The sequence below is a fragment of the Pelobates fuscus genome, chromosome 6, assembly GCF_036172605.1.
Source record: "Pelobates fuscus isolate aPelFus1 chromosome 6, aPelFus1.pri, whole genome shotgun sequence".
NCBI lineage: Eukaryota > Metazoa > Chordata > Amphibia > Anura > Pelobatidae > Pelobates > Pelobates fuscus.
The window spans coordinates 179,885,786-179,902,953 of NC_086322.1; positions in this window are offsets into that span (position 1 = coordinate 179,885,786).

Here is a 17,168-nt window from a genome sequence, read left to right on the forward strand (position 1 = left end):
TTTGCCACCTCATTCACTCCACAGTGGAGTAAGTAAGTGGAGTAAGTTTAACCCCACAAGTTTAACCCCACAAGATAAAACATTGCCTTACCTTGAAGGGTTAAACAAGCACTTTAGTATCTGTCACACTGACAGCCACTAGAGACACCTCCGCTACAATGCCATATCTAGCTAAATTAAACATTGAAAGTGCATAGCGATTGCCACTTATGCGCAACAAGTCCCCAATGCTCCTGTACAGTGGCGTACACACAATCCATGGGGTCCCGGTGCAAAACTGATCCGTGGCCCTCCCTCTCCTCCCATCCCCCCTGATCCATAGGCCCTCCCCGACACATACATACAGTCACAGACATACATACAGACACACACACACACACATATACAGACAGACACACACACATACATACAGACAGATACATACAGACACACACATACACCCTGACAGACACACATATATACACACATACATACAGACATGCATACAGACAGACAGACACATACAGACACACATACACACACCCTGACAGACATACACACAGATACATACAGACACATACATAAACACACACACACACATACATAAACACACACACACACATACAGACACATACATACAGACAGACACACACACACACCCCGACAGACATACACACACAAACACACATACATACAGAGACACAAACACACACATACAGACACATACATACATACAGAGACACACACAAATACAGACACATAGATACATACAGACACATACATGCACAGACACACACACACACACACATACAGACACATACATGCAGAGACACATACACACAGGCACACAAACAAATACAGACACATACATACAGAGACACACACACACATATACACAATGTTTCCTGTTTCCTACCTTTTGCAGGAGGGTGACTTTTCCTGGGGTCCAGTGGGGGCTCAGCCTGATGGGAGTCAGAGTTCCCACTCTGACTCCCTCTTTCCTCCCGCTTGGCTCTCTGATAGCTGGGAGGAGTGACGGGCAGTCACTTCCTCCCAGCTCTGTCTGATGTCATCACAGGGGGCCCAGTCGTGCTGTTAAAGCACCCAGCGCTGACCGGACCCCCTGGAAATCCATCTACATTGGGTGGCCCTAAAAGCATGGTCCATCCGATGGACCCCTTGAACGGCTGCCCTGGCGGTTTGCCGCGTGGGCCGGGGCCGCAAAACATGGCGGCTTGTACCTGGTTGCAGGGGTCTGCAGAGTGGGTGAGCCCCCTGGAGTGACGGGCCCGGTTGCAGTTGCGACCCCTGCGACTGCGTTATGTACACCACTGCTCCTGTATGAGGGACATTGGATTGGACCAGCATTGCCCCATCAGTAACAATGAGCGAAGTAAGTGGGCAAGCAGTGCAGAGGGAGTCAATGACAGGTGTGTAGGGGCATGACAGGTGTGTAGGGGGTTGCAGCTCTCTGATATTTTTTGGTACCGGGCACTAGTCTGCAGCCATGTAAATGCTTCCTAGTGCCCGTTGGTAGACATGTGCAATTTGTTTTGTTACGAATGTGAATTCAGACGAATTTCGGGAAATGGCTGAAGTGCCGAATTGCCGAATTTAGGAAGTGCCAAATTTCAGAAGTGCCGAACCAAACCGAATTGCCGAAGTGCCGAATTCCCGAATTTCGGAACTTCGGATTTCTGAAAAGTGGCAAAAACAAGAGAGGGAGGGAAAATTACGTGGATGATGACAGGGGTAGGGTTAGGGAGCCCTACAGATGTTCTGAATTCTGAAGTCCCGAATTGCCGAAGTTCCGAATTACCGAAGTGCCGAACCAAACCGAATTGTGGAAGTGCAGAATTTCAGAATTTTTTTCTTACCCGAATTTCTGAACCTAATCAAATTTTTTGCCCATGCACATCTCTACTCAGTGCCATCACCTGCGGCACACGTGTCCCATAGAGGGGCGTGTCTTATTGGTGCCCCCCCCCTTAAGAAGCGCCCTGGGCGACTGCCTGATCAGCCTATAGGACGTGACTACTCCTCCTTAGCACACAGTGGCCACCTCCTGGGGTCCTAAGGTGGCAAGCACTTGTTGTACCAATAGCTTTCGGGTACGTTCTACAGGTTGAGAAACGTGGGTCTAAGATATCAAATGCATTTTTTTTTACTTTAACAAGGATAGGTAGGAAATGATCATGTCTCTCTCTCTCTCTCTCTCTCTCTCTCTGTAAGTAGGCAAATTGCCTCCTTCTTGATACAGTGCCTTGCAAAAGTATTCACCTCCCTTGGCATTTTTCGTGTTTTGTTGCCTCACAACCTGGAATGTTTGAGGATTTGCATCATTTAATTTACAGAACATGTCCACAACTTTGAAGATGTTTTTTTTTTAATTTGGCAAGTAAACAACAAATAGGACAAAATAACAGAAAAAGTTAATGTGCATAACTATTCACCCCCCTAATGTCAATACTTTGTAGAGCCACCTTTTGCGGCAATCACAGCTCCAAGTCGCCTTGGATAAGTCTCTATGAGCTTGCCACATCTTACCACTGGGATTTTTGCCCATTCCTCCTTGCAAACTGCTCCAGCTCCGTCAAGTTGAATGGATTGCGCTTGTGAACAGCAATCTTTAAGTCTGACCACAGATTTTCTATTGGATTAAGGTCTGGGCTTTGACTAGGCCATTTCAACACATTTACATGTTTCCCCTTAAACCACTCAAGTGTTGCCTTGGCAGTGTGTTTGGGGTCATTGTCCTGCTGGAAGGTGAACCTCCGTCCTACCCTCAAATCACGCACAGAGTGGTAAAGGGTTTTGCTCAAGAATATCCCTGTATTTAGCACGATCCATCCTTCCCTCCTTGCCCGGCCCTTGAGTTTTGCTGTTGTGCCATGTTCTTTCTATTTGGTTCTGATAGATTTGATGGTGCTCCTGTGGATCATCAAAGATTTGGATATTTTTTTTATAACCTAACCCTGACTTGTACTTCTCAACAACATTGTCCTTTACTTGTTTGGAGAGTTCCTTGGTCTTCATGGCAATGTTTGGTTAGTTGTGCCTCTTGCTTAGGTGTTGCAGCCTCTGGGGCCTTTCAAAAAAGGTGTGTATATGTAATGACAGATCATGTGACACTTAGATTGCACACAGATGGACATCATTTCACTAATTATGTGACTTCTGAAGGTAATTGGTTGCACCAGAGCTTTTTATGGGCTTCGTAACAAAGGGGTTGAATTCATACGCATATGCCAATTTTCTGTTTTCTATTTCTAAAAATGTTTTTATATATATATATTTTTCTCATTTCACTTAGCCTATTGTGTTCTGATCCATCACATAAAATTCAGATTAATAAAACATTGAACTTAAGGCTGTAATGTAACAAAATAGGTAAAAAGTCAAGGGGGTGAACACGTTTGCAAGGCACTGTAAATAGAGATGACCCTATAAATGCTTTTTATCATGGTGTATGATTTTATCGCTGCAGTGGAAAAAATGTTTTACTCTATGCAGCTCTATAATGTCACTTATGGCATGTTGTCTCCACGTTGTCATGCACACTGCATTTATGCCTGAAAAATAACAAACTTTGCTAGTAAGCTTCCAGTTAGCTCCACTGAGCTAAGCCTCCAATGAGGGCCATGCTCTTTGGCTGACACTCAGCTAAATGCTCTCTCCTTACAGGCCATTCCAGCAACAGGGAGAGGGTGGGTGGTGCCCACTGGGATGTCAATCTGTTCTTAAACATTTTATAAGGACTACTAACTCTGGGGAGGCACTCCTGGCACCATAACCTATTCAGTGGACTGGTTATTGGAGTGTTTATTTAAAAGAAGGGCTGGCCAAATTCCTGGAGTTTATGAACACATGAACCACCACAAGGACTGATTTTCCCTCAATTATTTTCATGTGAATGCATCTATATTCTTATGAAATAGTGACTGCAACATTATACGGAAGGGCATTAAGTACTATATACCAGCGTTAAAATCAAGATTTCTTAGTTCAAGTTTAGGTAATGCTTCCTTCAATGACAAAGGGCCCCAACTAAAACCCAATAAAGTTCTAATTGAGAATTGCAAGGGATACATAGAGAAAGCTATTCAGTTCATGTTTTACAGAGTTTATCTAAATTCTTTGGATGCATAAAAGTTACTCTTTAAGTTTCAGAATGTCTAATTCAAATCTCTAAGTGTATGCAAATGCTGCTTGTTTAACACAATTGTTTTCTAAAACAGACTGGAGCCTATCATATTAAACTTTAAATATAATTTCTGATTACTAATTGTATGTACTGTAATGTTTCATGTCATTATTTAAATTACCTAGTGGTAGTGAAATCTATATTTTACACTTGATTTTATTTTTTAATTTATTTGAGTTACTTCTTTTATCCTATATGGAGCGAGAGGTGGTACCATTTAGTAAAAATTAAAACATGCAGCAATCTCCTATCAAGTCCGGTGCCCAAGGCAAAAATTATGACCGCCTACCTCTCGTGTATGGCACAGATCTCTTTCTTTCTATTTCCACCATCTGTTTTGCCTCTGTAGTTTCTCTCTCTGCCATATTTCTTCCATCTTCCTTCAGTTTCATTTTCACTGTCTTCTGGTCCTGTCTTAATCTGCATTTGTCCCTGTTCCATAATCAATGGAAGATTTTGTTTTCTTTCCATTTGGTTATGATAGATTTAATGGTGCTCCTGGGGATCATCAAAGATTTGGATATTTTTTTTATAATCTAACCCTGACTTGTACTTCTCAACAACATTGTCCCTTACTTGTTTGGAGAGTTCCTTGGTCTTCATGGCAGTGTTCGGTTAGTGGTGCCTCTTGCTTAGGTAACTGTTCCACAAAGTAGTGGGGACATGGGATATCTGAAGTACAATATTGTAGTATAAAATGATGCGGCACTCAAAATCTACCCTGGCAAAAGACATAATTCCAGCAAAGGCTAGATGAAAATGAAACATCTTGTGCTATTTTATATCATACTCTGACATAAAAGAACTTACATAAATCACTGTATTTTGGTAGTCCTCTCTTACCAGAGCTCAGATCACTTATTTGTGGGTTAGTTAAGCTTGCTTACCAGAGGTACAAAATTTCATATTTTTCCTATTATTATTACCACTGTTAATCTTTTAGAGTAATGGCAAGAAGAAAGTACTGGGGCATTCAGGTGTGTGTTAACACAATGCCAAGGAGGAAAGACATCAGAAATGATCTTAGAGAAACAATTGTTGCTGCCCATCAAACTGGGATGGGTTATAGGGCCATTTCCAAACAATTTAATGCCCATCATTCTTCAGCAAGAAAGATTACTTAAAGTGCAAAACATTCAAGACAGTTGCCAATCGTTCTAGAAGTGGACATCCCAGCAAATTCACCAAGAGTTACATCTAAGACTCTACATGCCTTAGCATGTTAAATGTTAAAGTTCATGACAGTACAGTCAGTAAAAAGACTGAACAAGCATATTTGTTTGGCAGCATAGCTTAGCTTTCCAAAGTTGCATCTGAACAAACCACAGGACATCTGAAACAATTTCCTTTGGACAGACAAGACCAAAGTGAAGATGTTTGGCCATGATGCACAGCGCCACATTTGGCGAAAACCAAACACAGCATATCAACACAAACACCTCATACCATCTGTCAAGCACAGTGTTGGAGGGGTAATGATTTGGGCATGTTTTGCAGCCACAGGACCTAGAAATCTTGCAGTCACTGAGTCAACCATGAACTCCTCTGTAGACCAAAGTATTCTAGTATTTGAGGCCATCAGTCCAACAGCTAAAGATTGGCCGAAATTGGGTCATGCAACACGATAATAATCCCAAGCACACCAGCAAATCTACAACAGAATGGCTGAAAATAAGAGAATCCAGACCTCAACAAGATTAAAATGCTGTGGCGAGACACCAGCAAAGCTAAATGAACTAAAGCAATCTTGCAAACAAGAGTGGGCCAAAATTCCTCCAAAACCATGTGAGACATTAATAAAGTCATACAGAAAACAATTATTTCAAGTTTTTGCTTCTTAAGGTGTGTCTACAATCTGTTGAATCATAAGGTGTACTTAGTATTTCACACATGGCTTCTCTATTTTGGCTTTATATTTGTTAAATAAATCATGACACTGTGTAATATGTCATGTGTTGTTGTTCATCTGAGCTTGTATTTGCCTAATTTTAAGACCTGCTAAAGAACAGATGATTTTTATTATGTCCTGATAGGTAAAACCATAGAATTCAAAGAGGGAACCAGAGGGTTTTATGTTTCCCATGATTGTATATAGCACATCCATAAGCAAAACATTTTTACTTTTCAGGGTTTTTTTGTTAAAAAAAAAATATTTTTTGTGGGAAGGCTTACTGGAAATCTATGCCTTCGTGAACAGAAACATTTTGGAATACTACTTGTAATGGCGTAAAAGAAAATATATATAATGCTATACTGCTCTCTACTGGATCTTTAGAAGTAAGCAAGTTGTCTAGACTCAGCAAATTGTGTTAGTTCAGACTGTGTCACAAGGGTTTTAATACTGATTTAAATCTATAGTTTGTTACAAAACTATCTGAAGAAGCAAGCAGCATATTTGGGTTTGAAAACTGTATCACATCTTTTTTTTTCTGCTAGACTAGATTGTGTCACAAAAGTATTATAACATAATAATACTATTGGTAATAAAGAATTAATTTGAAACGTTATCTGTATATTGTGTGAGTGAAATTACTTTCAAATGAATAGATTAAAATATTTACTTGAAGTTCTCTTACTCAACACAAAATGTAGCACCCTGGAGTGGACCCAGTGGTTTCATATGCAGTTCCCTATACCCTTATGGTGTAATCCTCACCCTAATTCCTAGCATGTGTGTGAACTCAAATAGTTGCGTGATACCACTATCACAATGTTTAGCCAGTCTTGGAATCCACATATATGATCTGTTATCTTGAGGCATAGCACTAGAACCCAGAAAGTTCAAGTTCAAATCAGTAATAGCTTTTTACCTATACATTAGCTAGAAATATGGCTAGAACAACATATAGGTACATTTTCTGTTATATTTATATAATCATGGAAAGATCATATTTTCAAATCTAATATTGCATGCTTCTGCATACATATGCCAATGTGGCTAAGATTAGTGGTAATTACACTTCTTGGTACCTGCTCTTTTACGCAGCTGCTCCTACTAATATAATCTGACTAATCTGCTGGGAGAACAACCGATAAGACAGAAACTGCACAATTCTATCTCCCAGCTCCTCTCCCAGCATACTAATAAAAACAAGAGAGGATTAATTAAGAACAGCAGTCCCAAATAGCAGATAGCCGCTGCCCTGAATAGTAATTCCTATCAATATTGGGCAGACTGGCACACTCTAGAACTAACCCTTGCCCTAGTCCTTACCATTTCCCTAATCCTAGGCCTAACGTCAACTAACTGTAACCATATTTCTAACCCAATTAAGCAAAAACTATTAAAATCAATACTAATATATTAATAATATTTATATTTATAATTAAATATAATCAAATGAATATAAAAGATACCTAAAATAATGCTATCTCTGGGCATTATATAATGTGTCTAGAACCCCCCGATGTCATAATTTTATTACATGTTTCACCATTTTGTATCCATCCTCTTTTTCTCTCTCTTTCCTTTATATATAAAAAAGCACATGGCAGACAAAAGGACATTAAGAACATTGTTTTTCCTCCCCAGAAAAAGAAATGGGTGCGCTACTAACCTTAGACTTCCAGATTAGAAACTTTTATAAGCATTTTTTTTTTTTGTAAACCACAAGATTCTGTAGACGACTAGTAGGCTACACAGTATAACAAAGAATCGTGGTAATGTATTCATATGAACAAGGCATCTGGAGATGATTACAGATTTCAGAGATTACTGCAAAAATATGATTTTGGAAGGAGAAAAGGAGACATGTAAAAATATATCGAAAAGCGTGACACTGCTGAAGATTGTTTGAAAGGAAAACATTTTTCCAGTCTTCTGCCTTATCTATCAAGGAAGTCCAATAAATCTGGGAACTGTTTAATGCACTGCGGTAGCTTCCCATGAGACCTCCACCCTTGTGTCTAAGCCATGGACTTGGATACCATTCCATGATATGTGTCAAGCTAAATTACATGACAATAAATAAAAAATTGGCTGTAAGGGAGCAGAAGAACTGGAGGCTGGAATGTTTTTCATGCAGCCTGATCTATATATAAAAAAAAAATCAAAGAACTAGCTCCATGTGTAGATACTTAACTGTGTGTCTACAAAAAATAGAAAGCCTCATAGTTGCATTGCTACAGTAATCTTCTGGTCTCCCATGAAGTATTGTCCCTGTCCGCAAAATATTAAAAATGTTCCAGTCACTGAGTGACTGATTACTTTCACAGCCTTACTTTCAATATATTCTTGGTGTCTACATGGTTTCATAAAATCATATTGTCTAGTACTAAAAACATGGGAAAATGTGAGAGGTCACCATTGGCCTTTCAGAAGTTCCAAATCTACTTATGTGCTTGCGGAAAATTGGGTATCCAATAGTTCATGAGATTTATATTTCCTAATCTAAACTGTATCAAGCCAACTGCCCACTGAGGGTCATGGGAAGTAAAGTACAACAAAACCAGGAGAGATATCTTTTGGCTTTGGTGTGTTCTTGCGTGTCTAGTTTTCTCTCGGCAGCTTCTTTCTTTCACATTTTTATTATTAGTATTTAAAAAGCACCAACAAATTCCACTGTGCTTTACAACAGGTGGACTAACAAACAAGAAGTTGCAACATGACATGTTAGACATACAGGAGTAGAAGGTGCTGGGGCCCTGCTAAAAGTAGCTTACATTCAAAGGGAAGTGAGGTGAAATGGCACAAGGTTTGAGGGTAAAATACTTTTCATTAATGTAAAAGTAAAGTAGGTTGCTAGAAGATTTTACCATGAAGGCTTGGTTTATTAGATGAAGCGGTTGCAGGAGAGAAGGTGGGTTAGTAAGGTGTGAAGAGAGAAATATGTTAAAGGGACACTATAGTCACCAGGACAACTACAGTTTATTGTATTTGTTCTGGTAAGTAGAATAATTCCCTTCAGGTATTTGCTGTGAACACTGTCTTTTCAGAGAAAATGCAGTGTTTACATTACAGCCTAGTGATAACTCCACTGGTTACACCTCAGATGGCTTCTAGAGGTGCTTCCTGGGATAGTGCTGCACACTATGCAGCACTGCCATTCAGTGTCTCCACCCTGTGTATGCAGACACTGAACTTGCCTCATAGAGATGCATTGATCCAATGCTTCTCTATGAGAAGATACTGATTGTCCAGGGCTGTGTTTGGCTTGTGCTGGCTCTATCCCTGATCTGCCTCCTTGACAGTCTCAGTCAATCCTTTGGGAAAGCATTGTCATTGGCTCAAATAATCACTTCTAGAGATGTCAGCCAAGCAGGCATATCAGGATCAGACGAAGTAGCTGCAGAGAAGCTGCAGAGTTGAATACTACTATATTTAGGGAGGCAAGAGGAGCCAGGGGTGACTACATGGTGTTTTTAACACTACAGGGTCAGGAATACATGTTTGTGTTCCTGCCTATAGTGTTCCTTCAACAGTATAATTGATATGCCTTCTTGAAGAGGTGAGTTTTCTGTGCAGGATTGAAAACTGGTTGAGAGTCTAATGGAGCAGGGTAGGGAATTCCAAAGGAGTGGTGCAGCTCTATAAAAGTCTTGCAGGAAAGAGTCCGAGGCATGAGTATGAACAGTGGATAGACACAGGTCGTCGGCAAAGCACAGGGGTTTTGAGCCCGATATCTTATGGGAAGCAATTATAAAGACTTACAAGGGGAGGGGCTGGAGGGCAGAAAGTTGAGTCTTGCTGCAGCATTTATTATATATTGTAGCACAGAGAGCTGGGAGCAGGAAAGACCAATGAGAAGCAGATTGCAGTAGGCAGGGTGAGCAATGAAAGGGGCTTGGACGAGCACCTTAGCCGCATCTTATGTTAAGTAGAGGCAAATCGGAGCTTAGTTTTTGAGATGGAAGTGACAGGACTTGACGATTTAATGGATTTGAGGGCTGGGGAGAGGTAGGAATCAAAGAGAATGCCAAGGCAGCGAGCCTGTGAGGTAGAGCTGACAGTTGGGCTGTTGACTAGAAGGGAGATAGACACACGAGTAGCAGCATTTGAAGAGGAAAGCTGAGAAGTTTTGTCCAGATCCGAAATACCAGCAAGTTCCCTCTGCATGAGATACATAGCAACCCCAGACGATCATTTCAACCTTGTTAGGCATAATCAGTGAGGCATAGCTGATATCTCTCTAGGAACCATGAGCATGGAGTCCACGTCTGGATTACTCTTTAAACTTATGGAGAGCAAAAAACAAGGCACAAGAGTGTACTGAGAATGGACAGCATCTGAAATAGCCCGCCCTTCGGTGGGTCCCCGCTCAGATCTCAAGCTGGTTTTAGCTCATCTTGTGCCATTACAGAGAGAACATATCTGAAGCATATCAGACTGGTCCAACCCGTATGGGCAGTCCAGATCCGTACGCGTGGGACCAGTCTGATATGCCTCAGATATGTTCTCTCTATTTCAGGTTACAGTGATTTCAGGGTTACAATCTAAAGTAAGGGTGTTTTTGACATCTCTCCTGTCTCTCTGTGGTTTGTGTAGCTGGGTGGTTTCAGAGATCAGGTCAGATTTGGAAAACATGGTCATGATTAGGTGTGAGATTGCACAGGGACCTCCTGTAATGTTACCTGACACATAAGCATAAGTAATATTTCCACAGGAGAAAGTCAATCCTTTAGGGAGATAGACATGGTGGTGGTAACTCATAACTTGGTGAGTTTTGGTACATTTCATTGTGGTGCTCAGGACTACATGAAAAATACCATTATAGTTCAGCAGCTGTAACATTAATTGTCTTCAGGGCAAGGGGTCTTTCCTACCAGTGGGTTAAAAGCATAAGAATGTAGTTGTAGAGATTTATGGGGTCTATGGGTATGTAGGTACTTTCTCAAAAGTGAGATGGGGGTAGGGACAGCTATAAGACAAGATTGTATGGCGTTTTCATACTGAGGAGAGGGTTGAGGCAAAAGCAGGTTAAATTAAAAGCCTTTGCTTTCTGCATCCATATATTTCCCTGCCATGCATTCTGGTCTCAAGTCAGAGAAGCATATCTGAACAGAGCATACAATTGTAAAGGATAAGAACAGCTTCATGTCTGTGGATCAGTCGGAGTGACTTGTTTACAGTGACTGGCGTGCATCCATATGGCTTTTCCTTCTAGTTTCAGATAGCCATAGTCAGGAGCACTTGGAATGGGCCTTCAAAGCGTGGTTCAAGTCCTTTCCTCACATGCCTCTGTTACAAACCGCCATTTGTAACTGGACCTTTAAATTACAAATTGCTCTGCTTCCCTGGGTGTTGGAGAAGCCTATTTGCCAGCCTCCTTCCTCATGACTATGGCCCCTGGGAGATTGTGCCCCTGAAAACTTATGGACTTTTATTGGGTGTGTATGGCCCTTTAAGAACCGTCTGGGCACATATTGTGACTTTGTTGAACAATGCCCCTTTTAAGACGGTGTCCCCAAACCTTTAATACACTGTGTTCCTGGCTTTTTCCAACTTGGTTCAGTAAATGGGGCTTACTGAACCAAGTACCACACAGGCGGACGACCCAGAAGTGGAAGTGTGCAGGCAATTTACCTCCCAGGCTGTGAGGTTACTGCAGGTTAATTGCCGACCGCTGTTCGTGCAAACGAACACGTGACGGCGGCCATCTTTGTTCTTCAAACAAGGTCAGCGGTATGTGTAGCCAAATTCATGGAACTAAAATCGGCTACACATTTCCACGAACACCGCTGACCCATACGGAATTTTCAGCTGCAGAGACTAAGTCCCGTTCGAAGATTCAAATGCATGTTCGAATGGGACTTAGTCGTTTTTCTGCATGAAATTGACCGACCGCCCAGCCCAAATCTATGGAACTGTTTTGGGCAGGAAAATGTGCTTGCGGTCGGTCATAAAGGACTTCCGTCTAACTTTTGATCTACTGGATGGCTGATTTTTGAGAGCGTTTATGTTTAAAGTGTGCTGATTAATAATATGTAATTTTTATGAAGATTGGATGTATGGTTTTAAAGTTACAGTGTATGTGTAAAAACTGTATTTTTACTGTCTGTGATAATCATGTTAATCCCTTGTGTAACATAATTTTATCACAGGCAGAGGGGAGGATTTTGTGTGTAATTGCTGGGAGTGTTTTCTGTAATGTACGTGTGTGATTGGTTGTTTTGTAATGCCCTGCGGGTGGTCCTATCTAAGGGAAACCTGCATAAAAGAAGGTTATTTTGGTGCCAATAAACAGAATGACCTAACCCTCTAACTTGCAGCCTTGACTCATGTTTGTAGGGGACAGCTATAATCACTACACGGGTTGCTATGCTCTTCATACTCCCTTAGCTACTGAGCTCTTGTAAGAGCTCTTGTTCCTGATCCTGCTTTGCTCTACAGAAGGAAGAGGTTCACCTACTGGAACCTGGAGCCTGGTCGTAGGTCCAGGGCGCAGAGCAGACGGCGAGATACCAGCCCAGCAGCGGTGGTTCATGGAGTCTGCAGTACTTATGGTGGCTACACAGTAGTTATGGTGTCTACGGTACTGATGGTCCTTTGGTGAGCGCTAGGAGCATCCTTTTCTACGGTCCAACTTCCAGCCAGCCTGGAGGCAACCGTAACAGCCTCCTTATCACCACCCAATCCCCAGGCTGCAGTTTGTGAGTTGCAGAATCAGAGTCTGGATCTGGAATGGAAGCAAAGACTTGTTTATGCAGACTGCCTAATCTTTGGTGTAGGGCCTGTACATTGGCAGTCATACTACCATGCTGCATCTGGAGGGTCTGGGGAAAGTAGAGGCCTGTCTTTGAGGCACATCTAAACAGTATCTCAAAAGGGGATAGGCCATATCTGGAATTGGGGGTGAATCTCATAGAAAAGAGTGCTAGGGGAGGCATTCAGTCCAGGGCTTCCCTGTGTCTTCCATGGCTTTTGCAATCTTTTTCTTTTAGGTGCCATTTGCCCTTTCTACTTTCCCACTACTCTGAGGGTGATAAGGGGTGTGGAAGGCCTGGCTGATCCCTAAGGCTTTCAGAATGTCTTGCATTATTTCGCCAGTGAAATGGCTACCTCTGTCACTTTCAATCACTTCAGGTACCCCGTATCTACATACCAGTTCCTTCAGAAGCTTACTTGCTGTGACCTTTCGTTGTGGCTTTCAACATTGGTTAGGCCTCAGGCCAACCTGAAAAGAGATCAATGCACACCAACACATATTCATACACTCCTAACTTAGGCAGTTGAATATAGTCTATCTGCAGTCTTTGTAATGGGTAAAGTGGCCTTGGTGTATGCTTACTTGGTGTTTTGACAGCCTGTCCTGGATTGTTTCTAGCACAAATTATGCAAGCTTGGGTGTGTTTAGCTGCTACAACAGTAAATCCGGGTGCTATCCAAATAGGTTTCTTCTATGCTCTTCATGTGCATCTTGGATAGATGTGTAGGTCCATGGGCCATCTGGGCCATTATGGGGTACAACACTTGTGGTAGACACAGTCTTTTACCTTTCCTCCACATTCTGTCATCATCAGGTTTGTTTCCTCTTGTTTCCTCCAGAGGTCATGTCCTTCCTTGCTTGCCTGTCTTTGTAAGCTCAGCAGTATATTGTAGTCAACGGCGATATTGTAGTCAAAGGCGTCATCTGTAAGAACAACCTGCAGGAAGGTATTACCTGTAGAAGGATGTACTTGGATTGCTGCTTGCTTGGCAGCTTCGTCTGCTTTGTGTTTTCCTCTTGTAGTTTCATCTGTGATCTTCACGTGAGCTGCCACCTTGATGATGCCTGCTTGAGTGAATAGCAGGATAGCGTCCATAAGTGCACTCATGGCTTCAGAGTTCTTGATTGGAGTACCTGCTGAGGTGAGTAAATCACAAGTCCGCCATATAGGGCCAAAATCATGGGCTATACCGAAGGCATAGCAAGAATCTGTGTAAATATTAGCTGTCTTACCAGAGGCCAGTTTGCACGCTTCAGTGAGTGCCTTCAGCTCAGCCTCCTGTGCAGAGCAGTGAGGAGGGAGTGGTTCAGCTTTTATTACCTCATGTGCAGAGACTACAGCATATCCAGTGTTGAAATTACCCTTCTCGTCAGCATATCTGGAACCATCTACAAAAAACTCAAAATCTGCATTAGATAATGGAGAATCAATTACATGTGAAAAACCTGCTGTCTCTTGTGCCATTAGTGCACCGCAATCATGGAGTACCTGGGCTTCAGCTAACTCATCTGGTGAAAGTGAATTTACAAAAAGATCAGAAGTACAAGTACCATCTCCACTCCCCTCTTTTAAATCCAGGGGAAGTAATGTGGATGGATTTAACACCATACAAATTTTCAGTGTAACATTAGGTGGCATAAGCAAGGCACATTGCATTCTGAGATGCCTTGCAGTATGTATGTGTTTTGGTTGAACTTGTGACAGTATGCTGTTTATGTCAAGTGATATGTGTATGTTCATTGGGTTATCTAAGACAATATCAGTGGCTTTGTCCAGGAGGACAGTAACAGCCGCCACCGCCATAACACATGAGGGGGCACCCCTCTGGCAACAGGGTCCAATCTGGTGGAGTAGTATGCAATTGGTCTTTGTTTACCACCATGGTCCTGTGTAAGGACAGCTGTAGCATAACCCGATTGTTCAGTACAGAACAGTGTAAAAGGCTTTCTGTAATCTGGAAGACCCAGTCCTGGAGCTGAGATGACAAGCAACTTAAGGGTGTAAAAAGCATTTTCTGCTGCATGGGTTAACTTAAAGGGTTTGTTTTTGTGGGCGGGACAATCATACAGGGGCTGCATGTAGATTGCTGCAGTTGGCCCTTGGCCACTCTTCAAGAATTTGGGCCATAGCCATGCTTGTGTTTATGTGTAAATGTGAATAAGTACTGGCTGTCGGGATGCAGGGGGACAGAGAAAATGCATTTGCTAAGTCAATAACAGTAAATACCTTAGAGGAAGGTGGTATCTGTGACAACAAGCTATGTGGGTTGGGAACATTAGGGTCAATGAGTTCAGTTACAGCATTAATTGCCCTTAAATCATGTACCATACAGTAGACCACAGGTTTCCCTTTCTCTTGCTTTTTCTTAATTGGGTACAGTGGTGTTTTACAAGGGGAGGTGGTCTGGACAATTACCCCTGCCTGCAGTAATTCTTGCACAGATTGGGAAATAGCATCTTCCTGTGCAGGGCTTAGAGTGTATTGTTTTTGACAGGGCTCAAGGCAAGAGATTCACTTTGACAGGGGGCACAGAGAGTCTGCCATTATCTGTCTTCCCTGTAGCCCATAGAGCATCAGGGACTGAGGACAAGGCAATCATTGGCTATTGCCAGAACAGAGCTGCTGTATTATTGCCAGTTGTTCACTGGGTGTCCATGGCTTATACTCTTCCCACTATTGGATACCTGAGCTAGGCTGTCTCTTCTCATGGTATACGCTCTCAACTTTGGATATCATGGGAGTAGTACATTTTGGAGCTAATGGCCCCACTGGGGTGTCTAGGAGGGCAACTAGGGGTTCCCTTAAGTCCGGTGGACTACCCTCTTCCTCTAATGAACCCATAGGTCTTACTGGGGCGGCTGGGGAACCATATTGTAACGGAACCGCTGGCATCCCGACCGGGTACCTTCCGCTGACGGATGCTCCTAGTGCTTTCCAAGGACTCCAAGCACTCTGCCCGACACCATAAGCACTGCAGACCCCACAAACCGCCGCAGCTTGGTTGGGGTCTCGCCGTCTCCACCCACTCTGGACCCAAGACCAGGGTCCAGCTTCCAGTAGGCCAACCTCTCCGAACTCCAGAGAGCAGGAACAGGAACAAGCTCTTAGCAGAGCTTAGTGATTATACCCTGGGGAGTATAGTGATTATAGCAATCCCCAGAGTGTAGTTCTCCAATCCCCCAAACATGAGCCGAAACTTCATGAAGGTACAAGATGATCTGACTCCAATGAGCATTTATTACTCCTTATATACAAGTTTTCAGGCCAGAGGCACACCCCCTAGACCTGGTGGTAAACTGTGACAAAAGGGACACAAACCAATGGGAACACTCCCACATACACAATGAAATCCCTCCTCTCCATCCTGGAGATAATTGGCTTAAGGCACTGCAGTACACTCAATTATCTCCAGGTACAGAAAATATCTACATTTTACACTAACAGCAAAAATACGTAAAAGTACATAAAAATACATAATTCTTATTATATTACACAGAACCCCCACATTTAACCTATCCCCAGATAGCTCGGATCTAAGCGCCCAATCTAGGTGAACAGCACTCAGATCCCATGAACAGAGTAAATTTGCCATGGGGTAAAGCATAGCAAGGGCTGTTGAGAAACCAAGGAGGGACAAAAGCAGTCAGTTCCAACTGGTTTGGCAGTGTGCCTGGGACAATGCCCTGCTGGAGAACAATAGACAGGAAACGGGGGAGAGGAAGAAACACACCTTCCCATGGATTCAAATGGGCAGAAACAGTCTTTAGAAGCCAATAAGCCCCAAATAGTCTTTTTAAATGGCAATACACCCCAGGGCCATAGTCATGAGGAAGGAGGCTGGCAATCAGGCTCCTCCAACAGCAGGGGGCAAAGGGCAGCTTGTCACCTAACAATCCAGTGACATAAAGGCATTTCGTCACACATATGAAGTCCCACTGCGTAATATTACTGGAAGGAGAGATTCTGATTTCTTTAAAAGGGCCAATATGTGACCTGGAGGTATAGGGAAGCCACAACTTGTACAGATTCTTTCTGACTAGTGGTAGTAGAACTGAGAGATGCTTGATTTTGGGAAATCGCCTGGTCTTTAGGGACCAAAGGAGTCCCTGCCTTACCCAGGTAAGGGGTGGGTTTACAAGATTTTCCCCAGGATCTTACTTACTCTGGGACTCTAGAGGTCCAAAACATTGATAATATGGTATGCCTTTTCTGGTGGTTTCTCTACAACCACATTTAGTTAATTCAACTGCAGTATCATGCCATTTTTGGGTGACTTCTACTAAGTCATTATCTTCTAACCATCCTCTGTAATTTGCCATAAATTCCCTACAAAACTTTG